The sequence below is a fragment of the Diachasma alloeum genome, unplaced genomic scaffold (assembly GCF_001412515.2).
Source record: "Diachasma alloeum isolate Michigan unplaced genomic scaffold, Dall2.0 Dall_scaffold_78910, whole genome shotgun sequence".
NCBI classification, from domain to species: Eukaryota; Metazoa; Arthropoda; class Insecta; order Hymenoptera; family Braconidae; genus Diachasma; species Diachasma alloeum.
The window spans coordinates 116,534-127,958 of record NW_021683645.1 but is presented as its reverse complement, the minus strand read 5'-3'; the positions used below and the strand labels follow the sequence as shown (position 1 = coordinate 127,958).

At 38.5% G+C, this 11,425-nt stretch overlaps 1 long non-coding RNA gene across 1 annotated transcript; it reads left to right on the top strand.

Moving 5' to 3' along the window:
* Positions 1–5,771: 5,771 nt before the first annotated feature.
* LOC107047942 lies at positions 5,772–6,708 on the top strand. Its single transcript, XR_001461655.1, has 3 exons — positions 5,772–5,831; positions 6,486–6,521; positions 6,635–6,708. It is a non-coding gene; the product is annotated as an uncharacterized LOC107047942 (long non-coding RNA).
* Positions 6,709–11,425: the final 4,717 nt, after the last annotated feature.

The window sequence follows — 11,425 nt, the reverse complement described above, 5'->3', positions numbered from 1 at the left end:
TCAAACAGCACAAGGGTCACAAGGGGATGGTCAAATTTCACGAGGGTCATAAGGGAATGCCTAAATTTGACGAAAGCCAACGGTCACGAGGGGCACAAGGGGATGATCAAATTTCACAAGGGTCAAAAGTCACAAGGGTCACCACGAGAAGGTCAAATTTCACAAGGGTCATAAGGCGATGGTCAAATTCCACGAGGGGCAAATTTTCACGAGGGCCACAAGGAGACGGTCAAATATCACGGCAGTTAACCGACACAAGGGGACGGTAAATTTTTACAAGGGTCAAACTGTAAAAATCAGAGGAGGGTCACAAGGGGACGATCAAATTTACGAGTCAGTACGAAAGTCACATGGAGATCGCCAATTTTTTAACCTTCCAGGGCCCGAAATGATTCCGTGAAAAATTGAATAAACTTGAATAATGAACACCACTAACCTTCCTACAAAGAGTTGGAAATTGTTCCATGTGATTCTTAAAGATCGTTAAAGCATCGTATTTCCTTGTGACTCTTGTGTCCCTCTGTTCCTCGCTCCTTTAACGTTGGACCTTCGTGGGAAATAATGACCATTGGAACATTCAAACGTCATAACATTTCATTATTCCTTTGTGACTCTGAAATTTGACCATCTTCGTATGACTCTTGTCTCGGGTTGACTCTCGTGAAATTTGACCGTCAATTTTACTCCATACGAAATATACCCTAAAAGCGCAAATCTTTTGCTGAATTTTTTTCTATGCGTCAAGTATTTTAATTCTATTTGAAGTTATTTAATGCCTAAAGGTGGTTAGGCAGCGTGCTGAGTTGAATTTGGAGTGAGAATTTCCGTGGTTCCCGGTAGCTTAGTCGGTAAGAGTGCCCGGCGCGTAACTGGGAGACCCGGGTTCGAATCCCGGCTGGGCGAATCGGAATTTCTTCTCTCTAAATTTTAATTCTATTTGAATTTTTTTTGTTTTTGTTTTTTGTGTTTTGTTTTGTTGAGTAACTTCTAGTTGACTCTCATGGTCATAAAAGTCGTCTATTGATCAGGGTTGAGTAGAAAAATAATATTTTCTTCAACAAGGTCGAAATTTTCCACCTGTTACGGGTATGGGGCTCGTGTCGCAGAACGCCGAACAGCACCGCCTATGGCTCATCGGCTTCTCGCATTAATAGAGCCATTTGGTTTGAGATTCCCTTATTGCGCGTCTCAAGAATAAGGTGGTGGAACCGCGCGCCTACTGACAGGTTAAAAAAAGTCGATAGTAAAGAGATCGGTTTGCATAAAATATATTTTTGGCTTCGTCACTCCGACTCTCCACTGACGCTGAATTTTCTCTCAAAAACAGGAAATTATGGAGAGTTCAACTTGGTCCGCTAAAGATATCCCTAGAGTTTTCTCGAAAACCGGAGAATTTTCCTATAATTTTCTCGAAAAGCTAAGAATTTTCTAGAACGTACTCAAACACCTTAGAATTTCCTTGATTTTTTTTTTTGAAAATTCGAGATATTTTTACAGGAGAAGGTAGGGCAATATTTTCACCCACCAAATTAATATATCCGCTACATTTTCCAAACCGGAACCATTCAGAAAATTGTGCTGTTTTTGGTGTAAAACTACGCAAAAAGGGCTGGGTAGTGTTACGTATTCCCGTTGGATTCTCAGAAAATGAACGAAAATTATTTATTTTTCAGAAATGCAAGGAAACACGGTTCCATGAAGTTAAGAACGAGATTCGAAATTTTTGGGAAGCCGAATGGTNGGATAGTCCAGGCAATAAAGCTACCCGTGACTGGAACTCGAAGATAATTAACTGTCTGACATTTTTCACTTTAGTGAAAATCGGATTAACTTGGCAAACTACCCCCTGTGCGGGAAAAACGGCAAGACAAGTCGCCAAAATTTCGACTAAGTGATAGCCGTCTATTTGTCAAGAAACCTTAGAATATCCATCCCCAGCCTAGAGGCTGCAGATAAACAATTCGAAGGATTTTCAACACTGACGGTGATTTTAAGGAAAACACCTTGTGCACTGAATAAACTTCACTAAATTAATNTTATAGCCGTCGAGCGGCAGCCGACTACAACATGACTTGCCGTTACCAGGTTGAGTTGACATGCTCGATTTTCCGTTCACGGTAACTTCACGACTTAAATTTGGCGGATCAATCGATCTCCGGGTGTATCGGTCNTTAAGTTCCAAACTCCATAGGAGACTTGAACAAAATTCGGTGAAGCTTGCTATAAGCTTTTTACCGTTGATAATCGAAGTTATTAATTTAGCAAGAGGATACCGTTCCGAACGAACACGGAGAGACGACTGTTCTAAAGGAACAACGACAGGATACTTCTGTTCAGAAGGAACAGCTACGAAGTACTGACTACTACTGTAGACTGATGACTGCAGACTGACTGTTCAGAAGGAACAGCTATGAGATACTTCTGTTCAGAAGGAACAGCTATGAGATACTTCTGTTCAGAAGGAACAGCTATGAGATACTACTACTACTGTAGACTGACGACTGCAGACTGTAGCTCCGAGATCTTTTCGTCTCGACTAAAAGGTTGCGCTCGACTGCGCAGGTGCGACAGGTGCACCGTGGTGGGGCCATAAAGCCAATAGGATGCTGGTATCCTCGATGGAGAAGAACAGTTCCACCTCTTTTATAGTTTTCTGTATGTAGGAGAGAGATAGTACATAGTTGTCTCTTTCTGTTGCATTGGCCATAATGCGTTCGGCTGCTTGCAAGTAAATTGCTAGTAACTTGTAGTTTACAATATTAAAATTATTGTGACAATATTTCTGTTTTACATATAATTTTCTCTCTCTTTTGAAACGTCGATGACATAGATCGGACAATTTTTAGTATTTTTACGTTTCTTTTCAATTTTTCATTGTACATTTAATTATTTTGTTAATATTCTTGATCATGATAATGCCTTTGTTTTCGTTTCATGTTTGAAAGAGTCATACAACTGCTGAGGTACTGAAATTTAGTCTCTTCTTGGAAACTCTACAATTTTAGGAGATCTGACATATTTTCGCGAGCACTTTCCTCGTTGCCGCAGCTCCTCACTTGCCTCAACATGACGGGCCAACTCGTCTAAAATTTTAAGTAGTTTTGTATTTGTTTTGTATTTGTATTTGTGGGCTCCTTACTGGTCCCGAATTAATAGAGTTTTATTATTTGTTAACCAGAAATATCAAGGTGGCAAATACTGTTACGCCCTCCCTACGATATATCTTTTCTCTTTTGTTCTTTTGTTAGCCTTNATTTTCAATTTGCTTACCACTTTTCCTGGATGCTTCGGAGGAAGATATTCTGCTCTGCACTCGGATTATCGTCCTTCTCTAGGCTGAAACAACGAAAGCGCCCTTGAATCCACAGGTGGTCAGGAACGACNTTTATCGTTCACATTGAATGTATCGTGGGCTCCTTATTGGTCCCTAATTAGTATTTCATGTATTATTTGTTTATCGTGGGCTCCTTATTGGTCCCNCAGGTGCACCGTGGTGGGGCCATAAAGCCAATAGGATGCTGGTATCCTCGATGGAGAAGAACAGTTCCACCTCTTTTANAGAAACAATCGACTAGAGCTCTATCGTCGGTCATTCTGAATCGTTATGATAATTCTCGTGGGGTTCTGAGTGGAGACAGCAGTATTAGCCGTCGGTGATCACTCGTCGTCTCGGCAAAATTATCGTAACAATTTTAAAGAATGCCGAATGAATTTAGTATTCGGAATTTATTATTTAAAAGGGATAGGGAAAATCAGGTGAGCCATTATCTGCGAGTGGATAGTCCAGGCAATAAAGCTACCCGTGACTGGAACTCGAAGATAATTAACTGTCTGACATTTTTCACTTTAGTGAAAATCGGATTAACTTGGCAAACTACCCCCTGTGCGGGAAAAACGGCAAGACAAGTCGCCAAAATTTCGACTAAGTGATAGCCGTCTATTTGTCAAGAAACCTTAGAATATCCATCCCCAGCCTAGAGGCTGCAGATAAACAATTCGAAGGATTTTCAACACTGACGGTGATTTTAAGGAAAACACCTTGTGCACTGAATAAACTTCACTAAATTAATTTCACTGTGTTTATTTCACTTTAAATAAAATGGATTGACAATTTTGTTAAAATAACACGATCAGTTCGCGGAGCTACTAGTCAGTTCTTTCTGCACCGCGGAAATCCAATCGATTTCGGTTTAATTGGGTTTATTTAAGTTTCAAAGTTATTTCTATGTTTTAATATTTTATGGAGATCCAGAGGGGGGTTCCATTTTGAATAAAATGAACTTTAAGTTCCAAACTCCATAGGAGACTTGAACAAAATTCGGTGAAGCTTGCTATAAGCTTTTTACCGTTGATAATCGAAGTTATTAATTTAGCAAGAGGATACCGTTCCGAACGAACACGGAGAGACGACTGTTCTAAAGGAACAACGACAGGATACTTCTGTTCAGAAGGAACAGCTACGAAGTACTGACTACTACTGTAGACTGATGACTGCAGACTGACTGTTCAGAAGGAACAGCTATGAGATACTTCTGTTCAGAAGGAACAGCTATGAGATACTTCTGTTCAGAAGGAACAGCTATGAGATACTACTACTACTGTAGACTGACGACTGCAGACTGTAGCTCCGAGATCTTTTCGTCTCGACTAAAAGGTTGCGCTCGACTGCGCAGGTGCGACAGGTGCACCGTGGTGGGGCCATAAAGCCAATAGGATGCTGGTATCCTCGGTGGAGAAGAACAGTTCCACCTCTTTTGTAGTTTTCTGTATGTAGGAGAGAGATAGTACATAGTTGTCTCTTTCTGTTGCATTGGCCATAATGCGTTCGGCTGCTTGCAAGTAAATTGCTAGTAACTTGTAGTTTACAATATTAAAATTATTGTGACAATATTTCTGTTTTACATATAATTTTCTCTCTCTTTTGAAACGTCGATGACATAGATCGGACAATTTTTAGTATTTTTACGTTTCTTTTCAATTTTTCATTGTACATTTAATTATTTTGTTAATATTCTTGATCATGATAATGCCTTTGTTTTCGTTTCATGTTTGAAAGAGTCATACAACTGCTGAGGTACTGAAATTTAGTCTCTTCTTGGAAACTCTACAATTTTAGGAGATCTGACATATTTTCGCGAGCACTTTCCTCGTTGCCGCAGCTCCTCACTTGCCTCAACATGACGGGCCAACTCGTCTAAAATTTTAAGTAGTTTTGTATTTGTTTTGTATTTGTATTTGTGGGCTCCTTACTGGTCCCGAATTAATAGAGTTTTATTATTTGTTAACCAGAAATATCAAGGTGGCAAATACTGTTACGCCCTCCCTACGATATATCTTTTCTCTTTTGTTCTTTTGTTAGCCTTGTTGAGACAAAATAGCAGTTTCTCAGTTATTGCAGAGCTCGATCGCTCATAAATTTACTTTATTTCGCATTTATCGTTCACATTGAATGTATCGTGGGCTCCTTATTGGTCCCTAATTAGTATTTCATGTATTATTTGTTTATCGTGGGCTCCTTATTGGTCCCTAAATATTATTTCATTTAATTTCATTTTAATTGAATTAATTCGATTATTTTTAGTTACAGGTTTGGATACTTAGCGGCGCTTCGAACGAGCATTACCGCAAGCAGCGACTGTCGCTGGGATAGTTGTGCGCATGACCTAACGCAATGTCATAGTGACACATATTTTCTCTGAGATACGTATTTTCAAAGTGTATATTTGTTAAGTTTCTAATGAACTTTTATTATTTTCAGCATTATTGATTTTTCTGAGGTCATGTTTTCGAGTGACAATAGGCTGTCAACGTATACGAGAGGAGTAAAATAGGTAAATATTTATTTATTGACTTTTTATATTTTTGATTATTTTTAAAGTGTTCTGTTCCTCTCCACATATTTTAATTATAAATTTTCATGATTTTACCTGCATTCATTGCTTAGATTTCAATATATTGGCTTTTGTCGAAGTGACAGGTGAGGTTATGCTCCCCATGGTTCTGTTTTGACTGAGTTTATTTTGAATGTATTGTCATATAGTCTCTCAGATTTATTGTTTATTTTATTGGACTTTCCATATGAATAGTTATTCCGATTAATATTTCCTTTTCGCAAGGAGAGAATAATAGCTTTATTTGCTTAGGAAAAATATTGNACCTGCATTCATTGCTTAGATTTCAATATATTGGCTTTTGTCGAAGTGACAGGTGAGGTTATGCTCCCCATGGTTCTGTTTTGACTGAGTTTATTTTGAATGTATTGTCATATAGTCTCTCAGATTTATTGTTTATTTTATTGGACTTTCCATATGAATAGTTATTCCGATTAATATTTCCTTTTCGCAAGGAGAGAATAATAGCTTTATTTGCTTAGGAAAAATATTGATTGAATTGAGACATTTAAATTGTCTATATTATTTGCATTGTCATTCTGAAATGATAATCCGATATATTTATTTATTTACTGTTATTTACTCCTTTTCCAGGATTATTATTTGGACATCGGAGTAACTGGCTACCTTGTGCGTAACTGTAATACGTAAAATTTTATGTCCATATTTATTTATTTTATAAGGTAGCTGAAATAGAATATGTATTATTTCATGTAAATGATTATATTATTTTCCCTTTTCAGGAAAGCACTTGAGGCATAGGAAAATTAGGACGATCTGCCCTAAAGAAATATATAAGAGTGAGGTATAATTCTGCTTATTATGGTAAATATTAGTGTCGCGAGGACGACTATGATTAAACAATATTTCTTATTAATTTGACATGCCTGTATTATATCTGTTTATTTAATTTGACTCTGCAGGGTCTGTTCGGAGGCTTAGGATGCTCAGGATGGGCCAGAAATAGTTATTCTGCCAAATATTAATTTATTTTTCGTGTTTGCAGGTTAACACGTGGGAAAGCTCTTTGGGAAAGGACACCAATGGTCTCTCGAGCTTTGGAAGGGGGTGCAGTAGTCATCAGGCACTTTTGGGAGTTGGGAAGCATGTCGATGCTGTACCTGGACACTCTGGATAGGCCAGGATAAGGAAACATTGGGAATGTGGTAATTCCGTTAGTATGTTTGGTTCTTTTATTTTATTTTCATTAATAGAGGTACATATTGAGGTCATTGTCGTGTGTATTTAGTCATTTTCTGGGAATGTGTTGTCGATAGAGCGATTATAGCATGTGTCAGAGATTTCTATTTCATTCTTTATTGCTCTTTTTCAGGTAAATTCCTGTTTCTGGAGTTTATGGGCTATGATATGAGCAAATCAATATCATGCGTCATGGAGCTGGTGTTCACCAAGTATCAGGAAAGGAGTTATTCAACTTTGAAGGATCAAGGATGCATGCTGGTATTTAAAGGCAACAGTTTGAGAGTGGTGAAATGTTTTTATAAAAATTATGTATGTTATTTACTGTTATGAAGTTTCTCATCATCAATTATTTTTTTATTGAGAAAAGTAGACCTTCACAAAATGGGCTGGGAAAGCGAATGGAATTATCTCCAAATCCATATCGATCGGAGATTTCCCAAACTGAATGCATTCGGAAATTTGTGCAGTTTTTGGTGTAGGCATACGCAAAATGGGCTGGGAAAGCGAATGGAATAATCTTCAAATCCATATCTATCTTAGATTTCCCAAACTGAAGACATTCAAAAATTTGTGCAGTTTTTGTTGTAATCCTACGCAAAATGAGCAGACAAAGCGAATGGAACTATCTCCACCAAATTAATATCACCCGTAGATTTCCCAAATCGGAACCATTCAGAACATTGTGCGTTTTCGCTGTATACCTACGCAAACCGGGCGGGGAAAGCGAATAGAATCATCTCCAAATGCATACCGATCTTAGATTTCCCAAACAGGAACCATTCAGAAAATTGTGTTGTTTTTGGGGCAAACCTACGCGAAATGGGCTAGGAAAGCGAATGGAAATATCTACAAATCCATATCTCTCTTCGAATTCCCAAACTGAACAAATTCAAAAATTTGTGCAGTTTTTGTTGTAATCCTATGCAAAATGAGCTGAGAAAGCGAATAGAACTATGTCCACCAAATGAAAATCTCCGCTAGATTTCGCAAACCGGAACCATTGAGAACATTGTGCTGTTTTCGATGTAAACCTACCCAAAATGGGCTGGGAAAGCGAATGGAATCATCTCCGAATGTATATTTCTATTAGATTGCCCTAACAGGAACCATTCAGAAAATTGTGCTGTTTTTGGTGTAAACCTACGCAATATAGGCTGGTCGCGAATGGAATCATCTCCAAATTAATATCACCCCTAGATTTCCCAAATCGGAACCATTCAGAAAATTGTGCTCTTTTTGGTGTAAACCTACGCAATATAGGCTGGTCGCGAATGGAATCATCTCCAAGCCCATTTCTCTCTTGGATTTGCCAAATTGAATACTTTCGGAAATTTGCACAGTTATTGGTGTAAACCTACGCAATATAGGCTGGTCGCGAATGGAATCATCTCCAAGCCCATTTCTCTCTTGGATTTGCCAAATTGAATACTTTCGGAAATTTGCACAGTTATTGGTGTAAACCTACGCAATATAGGCTGGTCGCGAATGGAATCATCTCCAAGCCCATTTCTCTCTTGGATTTGCCAAATTGAATACTTTCGGAAATTTGCACAGTTATTGGTGTAAACCTACGCAATATAGGCTGGTCGCGAATGGAATCATCTCCAAGCCCATTTCTCTCTTGGATTTGCCAAATTGAATACTTTCGGAAATTTGCACAGTTATTGGTGTAAACCTACGCAATATAGGCTGGTCGCGAATGGAATCATCTCCAAGCCCATTTCTCTCTTGGATTTGCCAAATTGAATACTTTCGGAAATTTGCACAGTTATTGGTGTAAACCTACGCAATATAGGCTGGTCGCGAATGGAATCATCTCCAAGCCCATTTCTCTCTTGGATTTGCCAAATTGAATACTTTCGGAAATTTGCACAGTTATTGGTGTAAACCTACGCAATATAGGCTGGTCGCGAATGGAATCATCTCCAAGCCCATTTCTCTCTTGGATTTGCCAAATTGAATACTTTCGGAAATTTGCACAGTTATTGGTGTAAACCTACGCAATATAGGCTGGTCGCGAATGGAATCATCTCCAAGCCCATTTCTCTCTTGGATTTGCCAAATTGAATACTTTCGGAAATTTGCACAGTTATTGGTGTAAACCTACGCAATATAGGCTGGTCGCGAATGGAATCATCTCCAAGCCCATTTCTCTCTTGGATTTGCCAAATTGAATACTTTCGGAAATTTGCACAGTTATTGGTGTAAACCTACGCAATATAGGCTGGTCGCGAATGGAATCATCTCCAAATTAATATCACCCCTAGATTTCCCAAATCGGAACCATTCAGAAAATTGTGCTGTTCTTGGTATAATCCTAGACAAACTGGGCTGGGAAAGCGAACGGAAAAATCTCCAAATCCATATCTCTCTTAGAATTCCCAAACTGAACACATTGTAAAATTTGGGCACTTTTTGTTGTAATCCTACGAAAAATGAGCTGAGAAAGCGAATGGAATCATTTCCAAATTAATATCACCCCTAGATTTCCCAAATCAAAACCATTCAGAAAATTGTGCTCTTTTTGGTTTAAACCTACGGAAAGTGGGCTGGAGAAGCGAATGGGATAATCTGCAAATTAATACTCCCCTGGATTCCCCAAATTCGGATCCATTCAGAAAATTGGACTGTTTTTAGTGTAAACCTACACAAAATAGGCTGGGTCGTGAATGGAATCATCTCCAAATCCATTTCTCTCTTGGATTTACCAAATTTGATCATTTCGGAATTTTGTGCAGTTTCTGGTGTAAACCTACGCAAAATGGGCTGGGAAAGCGAATGTAATCATCTCCAAATTAATATCACCCCTAGATTTTCAAATCGAAACCAATCGGAGAATTGTGCTCTTTTTGGTTTAAACCTACGGTAAATTGTGCTGTTTTTGGTATAAACCTACGAAAACTGGGCTGGGAAAGCGAATGGAAATATCTCCAAATCTAAATCTCTCTTAGAATTCCCGAACGGAACACATTCAAAAATTTGTTCAGTTTTTGTTGTAATCCTATGCAAAATAAGCTGAGAAAACGAATGGAACCCAATTAATATCTCCGCTAGATTTTCCAAGCCGGAAACATTGAGAACATTGTGCTATTTTCGCTGTAAAACTACGCAAATCGAGCTGGGAAAGCGAATGGAATCATCTCCAAATGTAGATCACTCTTAGATTTCCCAATTCGGAACCATTCAGAAAATTGTGCTCCTTTTGGTTTAAACCTACGGAAAATGGGTTGGAGAAGCGAATGGATTAATCTCCAAATTAATATCTCCCCTAGATTACCCAAATCGGATCCTTTCAGAAAATTGTATTGTTTTTAGTGTAAACCTAGGCAAAATAGGCTGAGTCGCGAATGGAATCATCTCCAAATCCATTTCTCTCTGGGGTTTCCCAAATTGAATACTTTCGGAAATTTGCGCAGTTTTTGATGTAAACCTACGCAAAATGGGCCGGTAAAGCGAATGGAATCATCTCCATTTCGAAATTAATATCACCCGTAGAATTCCCAAAGCTAAACAATTCATAAAATTGTGCTGTTTTTGGTATACCTAAGCAAACTGGGCTGGGAAAGCGAATGAAATCATTTCCAAAATAATATGACCCCTAGATTTCCCAAATCGGAACCATTCAGAAAATTGTGCTCTTTTTGGGGTAAACCTACGGAAAATAGTCTGGAGAAGCGAATGGGATAATCTGCAAATTAATATCTCCCCTATTAGATACGTCAAATCGGAACCATTCAGAAAATTGTGCTGTTTTTGGTGTAAACCTACGCAATATAGGCTGGTCGCGAATGGAATCATCTCCAAATCCATTTCTCTGTTGGATTTCCCAAATTGAATACATTCGGAAATTTGTACAGTTTTTGGTGTAGACCTACGCAAAGTGGGCTGGGAAAGCCCACGGCATCATATCCAAATTAATATCACCCCTAGATTTGCCAAACCGGAACCATTCAGAAAATTGTGCTCTTTTTGGTTTAAACCTACGGAAAAAGGGGCTGGAGCGGCGAATAGGATAATCTCCAAATTAATATCTCATAGATTTGGGGATATCCAAATCTAGGACATTCTCCTAGTTTTCCCAAATTGAATACATTCGGAAATTTGTGCAGTTTTTGGTGTAAACCTACGCAGAGTGGGCTGGGAAAGCGAATGGAATCATCTCCAAATTAATATCACCCCTAGATTTCCCAAATCGGAACCATTCAGAAAATTGTGCTGTTCTTGGTATAAACCTAGACAAACTGGGCTGGGAAAGCGAACGGAAAAATCTCCAAATCCATATCTCTCTTAGAATTCCCAAACTGAACACATTGTAAAATTTGGGCACTTTT